Below are 23,059 nucleotides of genomic sequence, written 5' to 3' on the forward strand. Positions count from 1 at the left end.
TAAAGGATAACCTCGTGTTGGCACAAAATAGAATGAAACAACAGGCAGATCAACATCGCAGTGAAAGAAGTTTTGATGTAGGTGATTGGGTATTCCTACGGCTACAACCATATAAGCAAATGTCCCTAAAGCAAGCTAAGAAGGATAATAAATTTCACCAAAGTATTATGGTCCGTACAAGGTGTTGGAAAATATTGGTACTATGGCATACAAATTGGAGCTTCCTGCAGCTTCTCGATTGCACCCAGTTTTCCATGTTTCATGTTTAAAGAAGGTTATAGGTGACAAGCTCCCAATTCAAACAATATTGCCAGAACTTGACGAGGAAGAAAAATTATATTGGAACCGGAAGCAGTCACAGAAACAAGAACTCGACAGCTATGAAATCGATCAATTTCAGAGTATCTTATCAAGTGGAAGAACTTATCCGCTGAAGATTCCACATGGGAGGATGAGAATTTTATGCAGAAGTATCCAGAACTACTCAAGCGTTGAGGACAACACTTTTTTGAAGGAGAGGGGCATGTTGGGTCCCTATAATACTAGTGATTACCCCATTACTATTGTAGTTATACCCCTTATTGATATTGTTGTGCCCCTATTACCCCCATATTGTTATTTCTGTGCCCCATAGAATCCCTCTATTGTTATTTTTGTGGCTTTGTATTATTATTGTTAGGTCGGCTGGATTATATTGTGACTTTTTAGACTCCTATATATAGAAAGGAGGTTTTGTCATTTGTATCATCCAAGAATTGTTCATTTATGTAATGTAAAGGAGGTTGCCCCCTCGAAGAGGCTGAATTCTAAGGCGTTGATCTATATTTTCTATCTTTTCTTGAGCTGGTTTCATAACAGGTACAAATACCCATAAGGTAAACATTGAAGGGTTCTGGTCCCTAACTAGGAATGCGAGGTCGCTCCTTCACAGGTCTTCGACCTGGGCTACAGCCAGCCTCCTACCGCGTGGATGATCGTGCCTCATCGATGGTTCCCCTTACCCCTGATCATCTGGCAGTGTGGGCTGAGGCAAGTAACCTTAAGCTAGTGTCTGAAGCAGAGTGAGGTTTGTCTGTCGGCCTTTCTGTTGTGGAGGGTTCTGCTAACATTCTTGCAGAGAGGGAATTTGACTCTGTCTGTTGGCCGAGGGTTCCATTGTGAGTTCTTCTCTGTCCCTTGGCTCTGTTGAGTTTGGAATGTTTAAAGAAGCTAGTTTGGTTGTTTTTGAGTCTTACTATCTCCATTTGTATTCAGACTCCATCATGGCGAAATAGGGTATGCTTGGGGGGCTCCTCGACGAGCTGGAGGAACTTGACAGTTACCTAGGTAAGTAAAGGCTTTTTAATTCTTCTAACCCCTCATTAATTTCACTGGTCATCATATTTTATGGGTTTTGATTGCTGTTGCATTGTTCTGTTCAGGGTTCACAGGCTTCGACCCTGGTGGATTCCTCCTGGCTGTTGCTCCTTCCGAATGCTCCTTTGACATGTTCCAGGTATGAGATGCAATCTATATTAATTCTGAGGTTTAAGGCATGGTTTATGGGATGATTTCGTAGACCTGTTTTCCTTCAATTTTTTGGTTACGCCGCTTTTGTTCCTTGGTATGGCTCGTTCTGTATTTGGTTGAATCATTGGAAATCCTTTTGACAGGATTCAGGGTCTCTTTGCCAATCTGAGGACTATGCCAAGCTGCCACGGTTTGGTCTTGAAGGAAGTCTTCACACGGAATAGTTATTTCCCATTTGTGTTCTTTCTGTTTAGGTAAATAGGACAGGTCCTAGGGTCTTTGATATCAATTCATCCATTTCGAGTCTTGCAACTGCTGTCTAGGTATTTGACTAATTTGGAATTATACTTATGCGAACAGACAGGTGGTCAACCACTGTACCCTTGTTTTTCCTTATTACAGTTTTGTGTTGCTTCTTGTGGAGAAGGCGATGGACCTTCATGTAGTCTGGGTGTACATTTTGTTACCTGCTACATTTTTTACAAGAAGTGCTTCTTAATTATAAAATCTGGAAATTCCCAAAATTTTACTCTTCCAATGTATTACTATGGTTTTTGCTACTGTAATATCATAATGACGTTATCAGGAAAACTCACGCATTTTCCTATAGTCGTATACGTAATGCTTATCATGAGCTTTATTTTCCTGAGAATGTTCAGATAACCTTTGATTGGTTGTTCATTCAAGCTACGCTCTTTAACAAGAGACAAGTGTAGTTGAAGCCGTATATTTCTATAGGGCTTAATTCCCTTTGTTATTTTCTCTATTTTCCGTTAGTGTTTCAAGTAATTCTCTGCCTGTTTCAACCATCTTGGATTTTGTATTTTATTTTAATATCAAAGAAGATTTAGTCTAATATCAGTTTCATTTCCCTGTTTCCTACCATGCTCGGAACCTGAGCTAAGTATTTCTTTCTGTTAGATGTATTTCTTAATTAAAGAAACATGAAATACGTTGTGTACACATATATGATTGGGTAGAGCGAGCTAGTACGCCACTGGCCCGTTTCGGGCTAAAAATTTGAAAAGGCCCGCAAAATCGGGGTGCTAACTTGGCACATCTAGTCCAACGCAGGGTACCTTTCTTAGCTCATACTCGGATGTACACATGATCTCCCACCTGGAATTCTCGAAAGCTCCTTTTCCAATCTGCAAAATTATTTTGGTGAACTTGAGAAGATTTTAAATTATTTCGTACACTTTTTACCATATTATCCATTTCTTCCGGCATATCCAGTCCCAACATTAGTTTGTCCTCTGGGTCGTTCCAGCACAAGGGTGTTCTACACTTACGCCCATATAATACTTCAAATGGACTCATCCATAGTGATGTATGATACCCATTGTTGTATGCAAATTCTACTAGATGCAATTAATCCTCCCACTTAGAGGGTTGTTGTATCATATAGGCTCGCAACATGTCTTCGACTACTTGATTGACTCTTTCCATTTGTCCACCTGTTTGAGGGTGATATGTAGTGCAGAAATGTAATTGGGTACCCAATCCCTCAAACAGGGCCTTCCAAAAGGCTGATGTGAATTTCACATCTCGGTAAAAAATTATCACCTTGGGTAGGCCATGCAATTTGAAAATATTCTGCATGAAAATATTAGCAATTTGTATAGCTTTATAAGTGGATTGAACAGATATAAAATGGGTGGATTTTATCAACTTATCAAAAACCACCATAATAGAGTCGTTTAATTTTTTTGATCTAGGTAAACCAGTGATGAAATCCATAGATATAGCCTCCCACTTCCATTGAGGAATAGGCAGTGGATGAAGCAATCCCGTTGGGTGTTGATGTTCTTCTTTAATCTGCTGGCACTACAAACAACGTCCTAAATATTCCGCTACTTCTTTCTTCATTCCGGGCCAAAAGAAATCCTTTCTAAGGACAGAAGTAATTTTTTGATACCTCGGGTGCCCGACATAAGGACTCTTATGATATTCATTAAAAATCAGATCTTTAAGCAATTTTTGATTAGGTACATATAGTCTTTTCCTATAAGTAAGCAGTTCATTTGGAGTAACCTCATATCCCATTTGTTTCTCATGGATGTTTGCCAATTTTTCTTGCTGCCACAAATGCTTATAATCTAAGTCTTGCTTAGCTATTTCATGAATCTGCTCATAGAAAGTAATACGCGACTCACTAAAAGAAAGTTCATATAAGCAGTTTACTTTTTGACTCAAGGCATCCGCAACTCGGTTTTCCTTCCCCTTCAAATATATGGTTTCAAAATTGAATTTCCTTAGGAAATCAACCCATCGAGTTTGTCTAGCATTTAAGGTGGACTGCTTGAAATAGTTTGTCACGTTGTGATGATCTATTAATAGCAGAAATGTCTTGCCCAACAAGTAGCGTCACAACATTTTGAAGGCGTGAATCATTGTCGTTAATTCCAAATCATAAGAAGAGTATTTTTTCTCATATTCCTTGAGCTTCCTTGAATCATAGGCTATAACCCTGCCTTCTTGTGTTAGCATGCCACCCACTCCTTCCTTGCTTGCATTCGTACATACCACGTACTCTTTGTTAGGATCAGCAATACTTAAAATTGGAGCAGTGGTGAGTAAGTGTTTGAGCTAGTCAAAACTCCTTTGGCAGTCAGGGGTCCATTTAAAGGCCCTTCCTTTATTTTACATAGAGGTGATAGGGTATGCCACCCCAGAGAAACCTTCTACGAATTGCCTATAATATCCTGCTAGACCCATGAATGATCTTATGTCTACCACATCCTTCGATATTGACCATTCCATGATGGTTTTTATTTTCTCTGGATCTACTGCGATTCCCTCCTTGGTGATAATCTGTCCCAAATATTGGATTTCTTCCTTAAAGAAATCACACTTGTTGTATTTGGCATACAGCTGGTGTTCTCTTAAAACTTGTAGAACAATGAGGAGGTGCTCATATTCTTCAATGCTCCAGGAATACATCAATATGTTGTCAATAAAGATTAACACAAACTTGTCCAGGTATTGATGAAATATGTTGTTCATGAGAGACATGAATGTTGCGGGTGCATTAGTTAACCCAAAAGGCAGCACTACGAACTCATAATGCCCATAACGAGTTCTAAAAGTAGTTTTAGCTATATCCTCCTCCTTTATCCGAATCTGATGATAGCCTGACCGAAGGTCAATCTTAGAGAAAATGGTTTCCCCCTTAACTTGGTCAAATAGTTTGTCTATGCGAGGTAGGGGATATTTATTTTTAATGGTCAGTTTTTTTAACTAACAGTAGTCCATACACATTCAAAATGTGCCATACCGGGGCTCCCCAAGGAGAAACACTAGGCTGAATATACTTCTTATCTAGCAGCTCCTATAGTCACATTTTTAATTCTGTTAATTTGGGTACACTTATGCATTAAGGGGCTCGAGAGATAAGGGAAACTCATGGAATCAACTCGATTGTAAAATCTATGTCTCTTTTTGGAGGTAAACTAGGGATTTCCTTGGGGAAGACATCTGGAAAGTCTTGTATCACCGGTATATTCTCTAGAGCAGTAGTTTTATCCTTAGATTCAGCATATCCTACCTGTATGGTGAAAATATGACAGCCTTTTGTTATGCATTTGACTAGCTGAGAGGCTGTCACCAGTCTCACTTGCAGAGGCTTCTGAATGACTTTGTCATCCCCAAAATTAATGGTCTTAGTTTTGCAGTTTATAAGGGACCAATGTTTCTCTAACCAAACCATACCAATAAGGACATCATATGACCCTAATGATAGTACATTCAGCTCTACCCTGATAGACTGATTAGCTAACACTAGTGGACTGATTGTCTTGTCTATCTGATAGACTCTTCATAATTTTCTCTTGTTCCTACATTAACCTTTCTTTATCTGCCCGTAGCTGGGCCATTTCATCCTTTAAATCCTATACTATCTCCCTAATATCTATGTTCGTGTTTTGTGGCTCCTCGCCTAACTACACCCACACTTTAGGATTGCCCTCCTGAAAGGGTTTGAGTGGTGGATTACCTCTTCTCCTCATATTAAATGTTTGTACTTCGTATGTGCATATCACAAAATTTTGTTATTTTCTTAATCCCAGAGGTCTCAGTTTAGCAACCTGCGCTGCTTTGATACCATATGTCACACATCCATAGTAATTAATGATATACATATACATAAAATAAAAAAATTTACCAAAGTCTTTCGACTACTTGGAAGGACTGTTGTTTACATTTGCATAATAGTCAGGGATTTAAATCATAACTTTGTTGTTTACATTTGCATAATAGTCAAGGAGTTAATTCATAACTCATCCATACACGTTCATTATAAGGGTCAATACCTACATCCTGTTTGGTGGTCACATTACAAAGTTGTAATTCTTAAAGACTGATTGGAAATAGTTAAACCCTACTTTAAACCCTTAATTTTCTTTGTTTAAATTGATACATGTTGGAGTACTGCAACTGTACGCTGGTACAAATACCCATAAGGTAAACATTAAAGGGTTCTGGTCCCTGCCTAGGAATGCGAGGCCGCTCCTTCGTGGGTCTTCGACCTGGACTACAGCTGGCCTCCTACAGCATGGATGACCATGTCTCATCGATGATTCCACTTACCCCTGATCATCCGATGGTGTGGATTGAGGTAGGTAACCTTAAGCTGGTGTCTAGAGTAGAGTGGGGTTTGTTTGTTAGCCTTTCTGTTGTGGAGGGTTCTGCTAACATTCTTGCAGAGAGGGAATTCAACTCCGTATGCTAGCTGAGGATTCCATTGTGAGTTTCGCTCTATCCCTTGGCTCTGTTGAGTTTGGAATGATTGAAGAAGCTATTTCGGTTGTTTTTGAGTCTTACTATCTCCAATTGTATTCAGACTCCGTCATGGCAAAACAGGGTATGCCCGGGGGGGTACTTGACAAGCTGGAGGAACTTGACAGTCACCTGGGTAAGTAAAGGCTTTTTAATTCTTGTTACCCCTCATTAATTTTGCTGGTTATCATATTTTATGGTTTCTGACTACTGTTTCATTGTTCTGTTTAGGGTTCATAGGCTTTGACCCTGGTGGATTCCTCCCGTCTGTGGCTCCTTCTGAATGCTCCTTCGACATGTTCCGGGTATGAGATTGTTATAGACATATTTGGGCACTAAAACCCCAATCACATATGTCCATAAACCAAGGGCTTCTAAACCCCTAAAAGTCTTGTTTCATACCCTAAAGGAACAAGGTTAGCTGATTACATCATCTCCCAGAAGTTCTCCATGAAAAACTACTCAGAACTGGTCAAAACAGGACCATACAGATTGCTCCATGTATAGGGTGCAATGCATCTCAACTATTACACACAGGGGGTGCGATGCATACTAGAAAGCCCTTCTGTAGGGTGCGATTACTGAGAGCAGAAAAATGGCAGAAGTAGTGTGCTAGGTGGAAACCCAGAGAATCTTCTAGAAACTGCTCATATGACACTTGCCTCTCTGAATTCGCCCAGGGATGAGTAAGAGATCTGAAATATCCAAGTGGAGCTAAGAACTATCAGTGAAATGACACTAATCAAAATCCTAGAAGCTGACTCACTCTCCTGAAAACATCTATATATGGATCCCTCATCCAAGAGATCCAAAGGATGGAATTTTGTAATTTGCAAGGAAGTGCTCTTGGTTTCTCTTTGAATACATTGTTGGGTGATCTTGATTTATATGAGGTAAAGAGGGCTTCCATGGTGGGAGGATGATGCTAGATCAGACAACCTGGTTGTAATCCTCTCTTCTACTACTTCTATCAATAAAGCTATTTGCGTTTTCCTCCATATGCTTGTATATCTCTGAATCTTGTTTATGTATGCATTTATATGGTTAATGTACATCTGATCCTACAATATTTATGGTTATAGATCTCTATGCTTTGATGGTATTTTTCTGCCTTGGCTCTACAAGTGTTCTTTGAAGCAAGACAAGTGAGAAAGTAGTGGCAAAAGCTATATCGAAGAAGAGAGGAAACAAGCAAGGATACTAGTGAAAGACTGAGGTTGGTGCTCTCTACTTCTCTCTCATCCATCTCTAATAAAGGAAAACACAACTTTAATCTGTTTGTTTCTAAAATAGCTACTCATCTTAGTGGGACTAGCAGCTCTGAATGGACACTAGTTTTCCCAATAACCAAATGGCGACTCCATTGGGGAGCGAATAGTTTGTTTGTTTTGTTACTATAGTTTGCTTTATAAACCACAGACAGAGCCTGAAGTCAAGCCAGCTAGCCTTCGAACTGCTTTTTCTATGCAACTGCAAAGTAGATCAACGCTGCTTCAGTCAATCTCCAGGTTGGTTCATGAACTGAACATCTAGCTTGAAAACATCCTAAGTGCCCTGGTGGTAGCTCAAATAACCTCATTATATCAGCCCCTATACTTTGTGTTTACTGACAATCATTAGCTCAGCCTAAATCCCTGAACTTAGCTGCAAACTGTGAGCAAAAACCAATCTCAACCTCATCCCTGGACCATCGCACTGTCTCTTCTTGGCAGTCTATATGCATCGCACCTCCCATGTGTTATAGTGAGATGCATCCCTGTTTCCCTGTGTTACAGGTCCAATGATCAAATGAGACTGTTTCTACCTCCAGATTTTGGGTTTTTCTTCATTGTCTTCAGCTTTATTCATTAGTTTTGTTGTCTGTGATCAGTATATCTCTGTTGAAACCATCTTCCTCGGAATTATTCAACCTCCATCAGAAGGAATTGTGAATGTTTTTATGTATTTTTCATCATTTACAGTTCTCCTTTGTAAATAGTAGCTTAATCGAACTGTCGTCTTTTGATTTGAAAGTGTCGCAAGTGTCGTTTTCAATCAAGAAAAAGAGTATTACAAAGAATTCTTCTTTTATACAGTCGATTACACTTTTTCCATTGTATTTGTTTTGAATCATTAATATTTCAAGTGTTGAAAGCAGTTTAACTTCAAAATCGCAAAGTGTCGTCTTGACCCTACTTTCATTTTTTGAAAAGAAAATTGTTAGTACTGTCGCTTTGAAAGAGAATAGTTCAGATCTATACATTGTTTTCTTTTTGTCATTCATACATTAAGAAAGCGGAAAACAAATACATGCATGTCCATTTGCATTAAGACTGCATGCTGAATTTGATTTAGGAAAAGTGCATCTAGTGTGTCCTCTCTACTCTATGTTGAAAGAATTTCATTTCTCTTTCCTTAGTACCTAGGATTTTCATTGCAAAAAGAAAGTAAATGATTGTTTATCATCTTAGATTGCATATTTAGGAATTGTATATCTACATCACATGGTGAACCTTAAAGGAAAACTTATTAAGAAAGATCAACTGTAAAATAAACTTCAATGAACATAAAAATTCTTTGGAACCTAATGCACAACATGTAGAAGTCTAGGCTAGAGACGTATTCTGGCGTCGTAAAGCCTGGTAACTATTGCTTTCATCGTAGGTTGGGTGATTCCTCCTCTTTGAGACGAAAAGTGCCAGTACGAACTTGTGCTCCCATGTGCCGTTGAGTATATATTGGGAGACCACAATAGGCTACATCCTTTATCCTTAGGAAGCTGCGTCTGCCGCCCTATCGATCGCAATGAACTGAACACAACATTCGGAAAGATTGACTACCATACCGTAAAAAGTATTCTACAGTTTTGCAATTGGTTTGGTAATCCCTCTATCTAGATTTCCAGAGTAGTCACTTTCATTCCTTTTCAGACTCCTTAAAAGAAAAGGTCCATCTGAGCACTTGTCACTTCAGGCTCATTAAAAATCGAAGGCGACTAGAGTCATCTTTATCTTTTTCTCGACTCTTAAAAATTGAAAAAGCAAGTTGTGTCAAAGAGTTATAAAATTTATTTTAATCAGAATAACATCACTATTCCCTCGTTGGTCTTTAGGTTGAGAAATGGAGTCTACTAATCAAGGATTTCCCCTTGGGGAAAATCCTAGTCCCTTCTCCTCTTGGGGGGTTGTTGGTTCTCCACACATGGCCACATTGTCCCTTCTAGGACTCACAATTGGCTTGCCAGCATGGATTTTCTGGACCTCTGTCATTCAAAACACCGCAATTCCCCAGCAATCACATCAGCAACCAGATGAAGTTGCTCCCCCACCTTCTACTTTGTTTGTTTCTCCCTCTCTTTCTTCCTCTTCGCTTGGTGAAGCTAGTAATGCTAAGAACAAAGAAACTGAGAAGAAGAAGAAAGGGAAGGAGAAGAAGAAGAAGAACAAAACAGCAAAAGGGGGCAACCATACATCATATGGCGAAAATTCACACACTGCACCTTCCAAACCTAAATCTCCATGTGTCATTTGCAAGGGAGACCATTATCATCAAGATTGTCCCTACATCCCACGGATCTTGAGGGACTGGTCTCCCCGCTTGGACAATCCGGTGTCTTACACTGTTGACGATCATGTTGAAAGCACACTGTCAACTAGTGAAAACGAAGTCAATGGAAAAAAAAAAAGATCCAAATTTCCTTGTAGACTGTGTGAAGGCGATCATGACCTCCACCATTGTCCCTTCTTAGACGAAGCTAAAAGAGTCTTGGATAACCGTCTTGCATCATCGCAACGACTTCCTCTTGGATACAAGAAACTCTTGTCGAGTCCATCGCTAGTTGAAAATCTGACTGACACACCATTGTTGTCGATCGAAGCACCTATCATTGAAGATAGACCCTCTGAGTCCACACCGGACCAAATTCAACGGGTCGAGACAGCAGTCGACCCAATCTTGTCTTTAGAGGACCCACCTTCAAACGATATTGTCACCAAAGAGAATGAGAATGACACCATTCAAATTCTTTTCATAAACACAGACTCCGATGAACATGGGGGCAATCTACCCATTCCTTTACTGCAAGAAGGGAGTTTGGCAGAGATGTATCTGGCCGTTTATTGAGTCCCACCTCCAAGAAATCTAGTTGTTTCCTTCGATTGTAATCTTCTAGGCAGACCCCGCCTACCATCTAATGTACCATTTTGAATCATAGTACAAGCTTACATAATGATCATGGTCAGTACTATTATAGATGAAGGGGCTTCTATGAGTATCCTTTCCTCAACTGGTTGGAAAGCGCTTGGTTCGCCATCGCTTCTGCCTGAGATTCGAAATCTTACAGGCTTCAACAAAGGAACCAGTCAACTGTTAGGGATCCTTCCAAATTTGCGTATAACTTTGAGAAGGAAAACCGTTCATCTAAACGTGATGGTAGTCCAAGGACCTCTAGATTACAATCTACTCCTTGGGCGTGACTACATTTATAGCATGGGAGCTATTGTTTCTTCACTCTTTTGAGTGATGTGTTTTCCACATGAAGGCAGAATGGTCCAACTCGTAGACCAGCTTTCGTTCCCTAGTTCAAAAACAACTATTAGTCAAATTCCATCCCTAACTGGTCTTTTTGCATAAGGAATGTCTCATCAATCTCCAGTCCGTCCACCTTATGATCATGAGTAATTTAGTGATTGTGACTGAAACCCAGGAAGCATGCACTCTGGTCTGCTTCGGTAGAAAAACCCCAGATATAAGATAGGTTTCCTTGTAGGAATATGACTAGTCTGACAATCCTGTCCATTTAGGATAATGGATCAGTCTGGAAAAGGATTCCTTCGTCAAAGGTTAGGTGATTGGAACTAGAATCACCTTCGTCCATTTCGATGGATAGATCCAAGGAAGTGTTTTGTCTGCAAATGTGGATGAAACAATCTTGCTAATGTAAGAACTTCCGTATGGTAACCTGGAAACTCTATTTCGTTATACCTGGGGGCATGCAAACCTTTTTGCATGCAAGTGAAAAGCGACCATTTATTTTCTTAGTTTGTAGGCTCTCAACCCTTTAGAATCGTAGGTTGGTCGTTCCTAGCTTGCATAACGAAAGGCTCAGGAGAAAGTTTCGAATTGGGAAAGCTCCATAAAAAATGAACCTATGGATGAGACATCCTTATTATATGAGTGGCATGAGCAGTTTTACGCAAATTTCAAGCTCATTAAAAAATAAACCTCGCCATGAGTAGTTTTATGCAAAGTTCAAGCTCGTCAAAAAATAAAACTAGCAATGAGCAAGTGTTTCCATAGAGTTCAAGATCATTAAAAAATGAACCCCACCCCCAGTAAATAGTCATTTTTATCGCGTGACTATCAGCTTTTGAACCTTGGTCGTGTTCTTACCATCAACTCCACTCTTTTTCGCTAATCACACACCTCCATTTGATTGATTACCCTTTTGAGGAACAGTTGCAATGAGTGATTCTATTAGCCACCTTTTTTACACTGCCGTGATTGGAATGTTCCAAACCTTACCTGGAACCAGTTGCTATCCAAAACATCACTCGTTCCTCAAAAAACGAGTCTCCTTTAAGCTCTTTTCATTTGACTCATAAAATATGAAAAGATTGCCGAGCAATTGGCCTCTCCAGCTCGTTAAAGTGACCGGAAGTGCTATCCCTCCTCTAGATTTTAATCTTTTTGGACCTGAGGGATTATTACACAAAAAGATCGAGCGCTTGTCTTGTTCGGCTCATTAAAACTATCGAAAAGTCATCCCTTTCATATTATTTTACACTTTTTCAGACTTAAGGGATTACATTACGAAAAAGGACCACTGGAGTTTACTTTACGTCCCTTTTTAGACTCTCTAAAATTGAAAAGGGTCGAGTTATCTTTGTCGTTAAACTCGTTAAAACAATAGTGACAAACTTGTCCATGTAGACAAAAGTGAGTTTCACTTTCGCTAGGCTCGTTAAAACATAGCGACGGGTTCGCCTGAAGGGAAAATTATAGCACAAGCATATGTTATCCTCCTCAAGCTTGACAAAAATAAAGAGGTATTGGTTAGCAATGACTGGGGAAAAAGGGAAGAAAACTTGAATAGCTTCATTGGTGGCAGGTCGCTCTTGAACATGACACTTTCACTCCGTCAACATGATTGAGTCGGGTTGGGTTATTCCGTTCACCGGTCACATCACCATTGGTCCACCATACCATCCTCCTTGGGGTTAATGCTACCAATCCATCTCAGTGTCACCGATATGTTCAAGAGAAGTCGCTCGGAGAATTCACCAACCTAGCTAACGTCTTATCCGCTGCAATGCCTTCACTCTCCATTTTTCATGACCACCACCCTAAACCTTGTATCATCAGATCATTTTCACCTCTACAAAATCATTTGCTCCATTCCATGTCATAGATGTGGGATTCATTAAGGCCCTCCTACGATGGGTCACTTCTTGTCAACATCAGCTCATTATCCAAGAAGTTGACTTAGGGACAACCCTTTCAATACTTTGAAGCTTGCATGCCTCAATGGCAAGTTTCTCACTTTCGGCGACAGGTTTACATCAATGGCCTTCGACCAAAATATTTTATGTGGTGTTCAACATTAGCTCATGTATTCACACCATGTGAATTGTACTGTAGTACCTTGCGGGTCATCATCATTATCGGTGATTCCTCTCGTGCCTGTTAACAGCTTACATCATTGGCTGGTAATCACGCGATGTCTTTCCATGTTCGACATCAGAACATCTTTTCACATGGATCGACTTGTACTTTGGGTGAAGATTGAACAAGTTTGAGGACCTCGAATCTAGTTTCATCCATCCAGGTTGTGATATATTCAGGAAAATAAAGACATCAAATGTACATCATTGCTGCATAGATAATCATCCAAACTAAAGGATGATGGCTCTACCAGAATCATCAGTCTGCGACACAGACGATTGTCTGTCTTATGTACATGAATATGAATTTATAAAGCTGAGCATGGGAATGCTCACCTCAGCTAGATCATGAAAATATTATGAAGATAATGTATTGTATTGTATCTTATTACAGGTCACCTTCCAGTTCGAAAAACTTCAGATCCTCATTATAAAGCATTTCACTTGACATCAAAAGGATTTACGACCTCATGCTTTAGGGGGCAACTGTTATAGACATATTTGGGCACTAAAACTCCAATCATATATGTCCATAAACCAAGGGCTTCTAAACCCCTAAAAGTCTTGTTTCATACCCTAAAGGAACAAGGTCAGCTGATTACATCATCTCCCAGAAGTTATCCATGAAAAACTACTCGGAACTGGTCAAAATAGGACCATACAGACTGCTCCATGCATAGGGTGTGACGCATCTCACCTATTACAAATGGGGGGTGCGATTCATACTGGAAAGCCCTTCTGTAGGGTGCGATGAGCGAGAGCAGATAAATGGCAGAAGCAGTGTGCTAGGTGGAAACCTAGAAAATCTTCTAGAAACTGCTCATATGACACTTGCCTCTCTGAATTCACCCAGGGATGAGTAAGAGATCTAAAATCTCCAAGTGGAACCAAGAACTATTAGTGAAATGACACTAATCAAAATCCTAGAAGCTGACTCACTCTCCTGAAGACATCTATATATGGATCTCTCATCCAAGAGATCCAAAGGCTGGAATTTTGTAATTTGCAAGGAAGTGTTGTGGTTTCTCTTTGAAGACATTGTTGGGTGATCTTTCTTTGTATGAGGTGAAGAGGGCTTTCATGCTGGGAGGATGATGCTGGATCAGACAGCTTGGTTGTAATCCTCTCTTCTACTACTTCTATCAATAAAGCTATTTGAGTTTTCCTCCATATGCTTGTATATCTCTAAATCTTGTTTATGTATGCATTTATATGGTTAATGTACATATGATCCTACATTATTTATGGTTATAGGTCTCTATGCATTGATGGTATTTTGATGCCTTGGCTCTACAAATGTTCTTTGAAGCAGGACAAGTGAGAAAGGAGTGGCGAAAGATCTATCAAAGGAGAGAGGAAACAAGCAAGGAGACTAGTGAAAGACTGAGGTTGGTTCTCTCTACTTCTCTCTCATCCATCTCTAATAGAGGAAAACACAAGTAACTTTAATCTGTTTGTTTCTAAGATAGCTACCCGTCTTAGTGGGACTAGCAGCTTTGAATGGACACTAGTTTTCCCGATAACAAAGACGCAGTCTATATTAATTTTGAGGTTTAAGGCATGGTTTATGGGATGATTCGTAGACCCGTTTTCCTTCAATTATTTGGTTAAGCCTCTTTTGTTCCTTGGAATGGTGCGTTCTAGATTTGGTTGAATCATTGGAAATCATTTTGACAGGATTTTGGGTCTCTTTGCCAGTCCAAGGACTGTGTGAAACTGCGAGGGTTTGGTCTTGAAGGAAGTCTTCACACAGAATAGTTATTTCCCATTTGTGTTCTTTCTGTTTAAAAAAACAAGATAGGTCCTATGGTATTTGATATCGGTTCAGCCATTTCAAGTCTTGGAACTGTTGTCTGGGTATTTGAGTGATTTGGAATTATACTTATGTGAACAGACAGGTGGTCAACCATTGTTCCCTTGTTTTTCCTTATTACCATTTTGTGTTTCTTCTTGTGGAGAAGGTGAAGGACCTTCACATAGTCTGGCTGAACATTTTGTTATCTGTTATATTTTGTACAAGAAGTGCTTCTTAATTATAAATTCTAGAAATTCCAAAAATTTTTCTCTTGCAATGTATTACTATGGTTTTTGCTGTTGTAATATCATAATGACGTTATCGAGAAAACTCAAGAATTTTCCTATAGTCATATATGCAATTCTTATCAGGAGCTTTCTTTTCCTGAGAATGTTGAGATAGCCTTTGATTGGTTGTTCATTCGAGCTATGTTCTTTTACAAGAGACATGTTTAGTTGATGCCATATATTTATGTAGGGCTTAAGTCCCTCTATTATGTTCTCTGTTTTTCATTAGTGTTTCAAGTAATTCCCTGCTTGTTTCAACCATCTTGGATGTTGTATTTTATTTTAATATCAAAGAAGATTTAGTCTAGTCTCAGTTTCGTTTCCCTGTTTCCTACCATGCCAGGACCCGAGCTGAGTATTTCTCTCTGTTAGACATTCCCATATAGTTATGGATATTTCTTCATAGTTTACAAATGAATATTATTTGTTCTTAATTTACTTTGATAGATTGTACATGTACATGTATTCAAAGCTCTCGAAATCTTAATGAATACTTAACAATCATGGAATAAATAGTATTTAAAGCTTCTGTAATCCTATGGAATACTTGGCAGACATGGAATAAATATACTAATTCTATATTTAGAACTGAATTAACTCCAACATCTGCTATACCTTATATACATTTTAATAACTCCTATTACCGGTTAAACTGGACATAAATAACTTCAGTATCGGCTAATAACAGAACATAATCTCTCCATATTTAATACTTATCTAGTTATCTGAGCAATGAAAAAGATGTTAACTCGTCTTGCCTCCCAACCTTGACACTTGTGCCACAACGCTTGTCTCCCCCGGAGCTGCCCATTTCCAGGTCTTATTTTTCTAGAAACGATCTGTAATAGTTATCTGGTCCTAACCATACTTAACTTCCACAGTTCCTTCTTGTCCCTACAGCACAATTCATTCTTGCTTCATGGTTCATTTCTCCTTCCTGATCTTAGATCCCCATCCTCTTGATCTTTTGGGATAAAACCATTCTCTAGGATTAGTTAGGGCTGACAACTGCCCACCCTAACTATCCTTGGGAATTACACCCATCATCTATTGCCAGATGTCTTTTCATGGAATTATGTTAAATCACCTTTCTTGTCTAAATTCCAGCACTGTATTTCTTTTAACAATTTACAAAAAAATAATTCTATTAATTAACAAAACTTAAATCGATTTCCAGTTTGTTTAAATATGCAGTAAATAAAATAATATTCACATTTAACCGAGATATCACATCTCCCCCCCACAATATTGAACATCGTCCCGATGTTCCTCTATGAGAATAAATAAGGGTAAGCTTCCTTCATAGTCTACTCATCTTCCTAGGTGGCTTCTTCAGGCCCAAAATGCTGCCACTAAATTTTAACTTGGGTGATAACTCATCTCCACAGTGTTTCTTCTCTTTGATTGAGTATACCCACTGGTTCTACCAGGAATTCTCCTTTCGGTTCAACCTGAAATATAAGAAAATAAAAATTTTTCAAAGTTTCAGATAAAATAATTACGTACATGTGTGTGTGTGTGTGTGTATAGATATATATATATATATATATATATATATATATATATATATATATATATATATATATATATATATATATATATATAGATATAGTATTTATATTTGTGATAGCCTGTCTTTCAGAGTCCGATTGAACTAGCTCACTTGAATGTTCTGCCAATTAATTATACGTTTAGCAACGTAGATGTATTTCTTAAGGAAAGAAACATGAAATACATTGTGTACACGTATATGACTGCGTAGAGCGAATTGGTACGCCACTGGCCCGATTCGGGCTAAAATTTGAAAAGGCCCACAAAATTGGGGTGCTAACTTAGCACATCCGGTCCACTGCAGGGTACTTTTCTTAGCTCGTACTCGGATGTACACATGATCTCCCACCTGGAATTTGCGGAAGCTCCTTTTTCAATCTGCAAAATTATTTTGCTGGTCTTGAGTAGCTTTTAAATTATTTCGTACACTTTTTACCATATTCTCCATTTCTTCTAGCATATCTGGTCCCAACATTAGTTTGTCCTCTGGGCCGCTCCAACACAAGGGTGTTCTACACTTACGCTCGTATAATAATTCAAATGGCCTCATCCGTAGTGATGTATGGTACCCATTATTGTATGCAAATTCTACTAGATGCAAGTAATCCTCCCACTTAGAGGGCTATTGCATCACATAGGCTCGCAACATGTCTTCGACTACTTGATTGACTCTTTCCTTCTGTCCATTCGTTTGAGGGTGATATGTAGTGTTGAAATGTAATTGGGTACCCAATCCCTCAAACAGGGCCTTCCAAAAGGCTGATGTGAATTTCACATCTCGGTTAGAAATTTTCATCTTGGGTAGGCCATGCAGTTTGAAAATATTCTGCATGAAAATATTAGCAATTTGTACTGCTTTATAAGTGGATTGAACGGGTATAAAATGGGCGGATTTTATCAACTTATAAACAACCACCATAATAAAGTTGTTTAATTTTTTTGATCTAGGTAAACTAGTGATGAAATCCATAGATATAGCCTCCCACTTCCATTCAGGAATAGGCAGTGGGTGAAGCAACCCTGTTGGGTGTTGGTGTTCTTCTTTAATCTTCTGGCACTCCAAACAGCGCCCTAAATATTCTGCTACTTGTTTCTTCATTTTGGGCCAAAAGAAATCCTTTCTAAGGACATAAATCATTTTCTAATACCCCGAGTGCCCGACATAAGGACTCTTATGATATTCATCAAAAATCAGATCTTTAAGTGATTTTTGATGAGGTACATATAGTCTTTTCCTATAAGTAAGCAGTTCATTTGGAGTAACCTCGTATCCCATTTGCTGTTCATGGTTGTTTGCCAATTTTTCTTGCTGCCACAAATGTTTATACTCTAAGTCTTGCTTAGTTGTTTCACGAATTTGCTCATAGAAAGTAGTATGTGACTCACTAAAAGAAATTTCATAATAGCAGTTTACTTTTGACTTAGGGCATCCGCAACTCGGTTTTCCTTCCCCTTCAAATGTCTGATTTCAAAATTGAATTCACTTAGGAGATCAACCCATCGAGCTTGTCTAATGTTTAAGGTGGTCTGCTTGAAATAGTTTGTCAAGTTGTGATGATCTGTTAATAGCAGAAATCTCTTGCCCAACAAGTAGTGTCGCCACATTTTCAAGGCATGAATCACTACCGTTAATTCCAAATCATAAGCAGATTATTTTTGCTTGTATTCGTTGAGCTTCCTCGACTCATAGGCTATAACCCTGCCTTCTTTTGTTAGCACGCCACCCACTCCTTCCTTGCTTGCATCCGTACATATGATGTACTCGTTGTTAGGATCAACAATACTTAAAATTGGAGCAGTGGTAAGTAAGTGTTTGAGCTAGTCAAAACTCCTTTGGCGGTTAGGGGTCCATTTAAAGGCCCTTCCTTTCTTTTGCAGAGATGTCATAGGGTATGCCACCCTAGAGAAACCTTCTATGAATCACCTATAATATCCCACTAGATCCATGAATGATCTTATGTCTGCCACATCCTTTGGTATTGACCATTCCATGATGGTTTTTATTTTCTCTGGATCTACTGCGATTCCCTCCTTGGTGATAATATGTCCCAAATACTGGATTTGTTCCTTAAATAAATCACACTTGTTGTATTTCGCATATAGCTGGTGTTCTCTTAAAACTTGTAGAACAATGCGAAGGTGCTCCGTATGTTCTTCAATGCTCTGGGAATAGATCAATATGTTGTTAATAAAGATTAACACAAACATGTCTATGTATTGATGAAATATGTTGTTCAAGAGACACATGAATGTTGCGGGTGCATTAGTTAACCCAAAAGGTAGCTCTACGAACTCATAATGCCCATAACGAGTTCTAAAAGCAGTTTTAGCTATATCGTCCTCCTTTATCTAAATCTGATGATAGCTTGACTGGAGGTCAATCTTAGAGAAAATGGTTGCCCCTTAACTTGGTCAAACAATTCGTCTATGCGGGGTAGGGGATATTTATTTTTAATGGTCAGTTTGTTTAACTGACGGTAGTCCATACGCATTTGAAATGTGCCATACTAGGGCTTCCCAAGGAGACACACTAGGTCGAGTATATTTCTTATCTAGCAGCTCCTATAGTTGCATTTTTAATTCTGTTAATTTGGGTACACTCATGCGGTAAGGGGCTTGGGAGACTGGGGTAGCTCTCGGAATCAGCTCGATTGTAAAATCTATGTCTCTTTTTGCAGGAAAACCGGGGATTTCCTCGGGGAAGACATCTGGAAAGTCTTGTATCACTGGTATATTCTCTAGAGCAGTAGTTTTCTCCTTAAATTCAGCATATCCTACTTGTATGGGGAAAATCTGACAGAATTTTCTTATGCATTTGGCTAGCTAAGAGGTTGTCAGTGATCTTACTTGCAGAGGCTTCTAAATGCCTTGCATTTCTTGTCTTTCACCCTTGTCATCCCGACAATTAAGGGTCTTAGTTTTGCAGTTTGTAAGAGACCAAAGTTTCTCTAACCAGTCCATACCAATAAGGACATCATATGACCCTAATGGCAGTACATTCAGTTCTACCCTGATAGATTGATTAGCTAACACTAGCAGACAATTACTAACTTTGGTCAAAACTCTTCTTTTGGCTCCAATGGCTAGTTGTACCAACCATGAGTTTTTAAACTTTTTTGTGTGTAATTTACATTGTACTACAATCTTAGGACTAATGTAACTAAAAGTAGCCTCGGGGTCAATTAAAATAGAAACAGCTTGGTCCAGAATTTTACCTTCAAACTCAATCATTGTTGGCTGAAATTCTGCTTGATGATCTTCGAGGGCCGCATTAATTTTTGTAAGACACCTTGCTACATCTCCCACTACAGAGGCTTCTTGAAACTGAGAAATTTGATCCGCTCCTCTGTGTCATGGGTAGTTCTTGATATAATATGGGCCTCCTCATCCCCAAAACTTCACTGGGGGCCTGCTAGCCAGTTCCACCCGAGCTTTGCCTAGCTCCTGAGTTCCAGATTTGCCTGGTACTTTTAATATGTGCTGATTTTTATTAAAATTTCTGTTATTTTTTCCTTTATACATTCCTTTGTTACCAAAACCTTTGCCCTCAAATTTATTTCCTTTCTTATCATTCCACTTCTTGTTCATGTCTCCTTTTGGCCTATTCTGCTGATAGAAAATTCGTGCCTTACAGATCACCTCGTCCATGTTCTTCGAGTTGTCAAATTCCAGTCGTTCCTTCATGAATAGGGGCAAGTTACCGATAAATCGTTGTACCTTTGAGTTTTCTTCACATATGTATGGAAAGTATCAGAGTAATGAGGTAAACTTAGTCATGAATTCGTCCATGGGCACTTGTCTTAGTCAGAGATCATGAAATTATTTAGATTTTTCATCATAGAATCAATCTATTATATATTTTTCTTTAAAAGATCTCTGGAATTTTTCCCAAGTGATACTTTGTTTGTCCACCCCTCGTACAGTCTTTAGTTCCTCCCACCATAGCATGGCCTTTCCCTGTATTTGAAAAATAGCCAAGTGGGCCTTCAGATTCTGGTCATATTCGTATAGTTGGAAGTATTTATTAATATTTATGAGCCATGCTTCAGCTGCTTCTTCCTCTTCTCCATCGAAGAGAGGGTGTTTTATTTTTCGAAACTCACCCAGTAGTTCCACTTTTTGCCTCTTCTGTGTTCTGTGATTGGACACATTACCCGACTCCTCTTCACGATTCTCTTCTCCGCCACCGGTTTCCACATCTTCAGTTCAAAATTCTTGTTCCCTTGATTCATTTCTATGTTCGGGGCTAGGAATTAGTGGCCAATTATTTTGTCTATTTGATAGACTCTTCATAATTTTCTCTTGTTCCTGCATTACCCTTTCGTTATTTGCCCATAGCCAGGCCATTTCATCCTTTAACTCCTATAATATCTCCCTAATATCTATGCCAGTGTTTTGTGGCTCCTTGCCCAGCTGCTCCCACACTTCAGGATTGCCCTCCTGAAAGGGTCTGAGTGGTGGATTACTTGTTCTCCTCATATTAGTTTTTCATGCTTCCTACGTGAATATCACAAAATTTTGTTATTTTCTTAATCCAAAAGGTCTCAATTTAGCAAACTGAGCCGCTCTGATACCATATGTCACACATCCATAGCAATTAATGATATACATATACATAAAATAATTTGTTTTACCAAAGTCTGCCGACTACTTGGAAGGACTATTGTTTACATTTGCATAATAGTCATGGATTTAAATCATAACTCTGTTGTTTACATTTGCATTATAGTCAGGGATTTAAATCATAACTCATCCATATGCGTTCATTATAAGGGTCAATACCTACATACTGTTTGGTGGTCGCATTACGAAGTTGTAATTCTTAAAGACTAATTGGAAATGGTTAAGCCCTACTCTAAACCCTTAATTATCTTTGTTTAAATTGATACATGTTGGAGTACAACGAATTGTACACTGGTACAAATACCCATAAGGTAAACATTAAAGGGTTCTAGTCCCTGCCTAAGAATGTGAGGCCGCTCCTTCGCGGGTCTTTGACTTGGGCTACAGATGGCCTCCTACCGTGTGGATGACAATGCCTCATCAATGGTTCCCCTTACCTTTGATCATCTGACGGTGTGGGTTGAGGCAGGTAACCTTAAGCCGATGTCTAGTGTAGAGTGGGGTTTTTCTGACAGCCTTTCTGTTGTGGAGGGTTCTGCTAACATCCTTGCAGACAAGGAATTCGACTCCATCTACTGGTCGAGGATTTCATTGTGAGTTTCACTCTGTCCCTTGGCTCTGTTGAGTTTGGAATGTTTGAAGAAGCTAGTTCGGTTGTTTCTAAGTCTTACTATCTCATTTTGTATTCAGACTACATCATGGCGAAACAGGGTATGCCCGGGGGGCTCCTCGATGAGCTAGACGAACTGGACAGTTACCTGGGTAACTAAAGGATTTTTAATTCTTCTAACCCCTCATTAATTTCCCTAGTCATCATATTTTATGGGTTTTGACTGCTGTTGCATTGTTCTGTTTAGGGTTTGCAGGGTTCGACCTTGGTGTATTCCTCCTCACCGTCACTCCTTCCGAACATTCCTTCAACATGTTCCAGGTATGAGACGTGGTCTATATTAATTTTTAGTTTTAAGGCATGGTTTATGGGATGATTTGTAGACCCGTTTTCCTTAAATTGTTTGGTTACACCACTTTTGTTCCTTGGTATGGCTCATTCTGAAATTGGTTGAATCATTGGAAATCCTTTTGACAGGATTCTGGGTCTCTCTACTAGTCCGAGGACTATGCCAAACTCCCAGGGTTTGGTCTTGAAGGAAGTCTTCACATGGAATAGTTATTTCCCATTTGTGTTATTTCTGTTTAAGAAAACAGGATAGGTCCTAGGGTCTTTGATAATGATTGGCCATTTCGAGTCTTGGAACTGCTGTCTAGGTATTTGACTGATTTGGAATTATACTTATGTGAACAAACAGGTGGTCAACCACTGTTCCCTTGTTTTTCCTTATTACAGTGTTGTGTTGCTTCTTGTGGAGAAGGCGAAGGACCTTCGTGTAGTCTGGTTGTACATTTTGTTATCTGCGATATTTTGTACAAGAAGTTCTTCTTAATTATAAATTCTGGAAATTCCTAAAGTTTTACTCTTGCAATGTATTAATATGGTTTTTTCTCCTGTAATATCATAATGAAGTTATTGAGAAAACTCAAGCATTTTCTTATAGTCGTATACGTAATTCTTATCAAGAGCTTTCTTTTCCTGAGAATGTTCAGATAGCCTTTGATTGGCTATTCATTCGAGCTACACTCTTTAACAAGAGATAGGTGTAGTTGAAGCTGTATATTTCTGGAGGGCTTAAGTCCTTTTGTTATGTTCTCTATTTTCCATTAGTGTTTCAAGTAATTCTCTATCTATTTCAACCATCTTGGATGTTGTATTTTATTTTAATATCAAAGAAGATTTATTCTAGTCTCAGTTTTGTTTCTCTGTTTCCTACCATGTTCGGAACCCGAGCTGAGTATTTCTTTCTGTTAGAGATTCCCATATA

At 39.0% G+C, this 23,059-nt stretch overlaps 1 long non-coding RNA gene across 1 annotated transcript; it reads left to right on the forward strand.

The window, feature by feature from the left end:
• The first annotated feature begins 21,636 nt into the window (after positions 1-21,636).
• Positions 21,637-22,607, forward strand: LOC149146705 (uncharacterized). Its single transcript, XR_016265315.1, has 4 exons — positions 21,637-21,775; positions 21,873-21,944; positions 22,040-22,113; positions 22,270-22,607. It is a non-coding gene; the product is annotated as an uncharacterized LOC149146705 (long non-coding RNA).
• Positions 22,608-23,059: the final 452 nt, after the last annotated feature.

The sequence above is a fragment of the Pinus tabuliformis genome, chromosome X, assembly GCF_031772625.1.
Source record: "Pinus tabuliformis cultivar Carrire ecotype Pingquan chromosome X, CPIR1, whole genome shotgun sequence".
NCBI lineage: Eukaryota > Viridiplantae > Streptophyta > Pinopsida > Pinales > Pinaceae > Pinus > Pinus tabuliformis.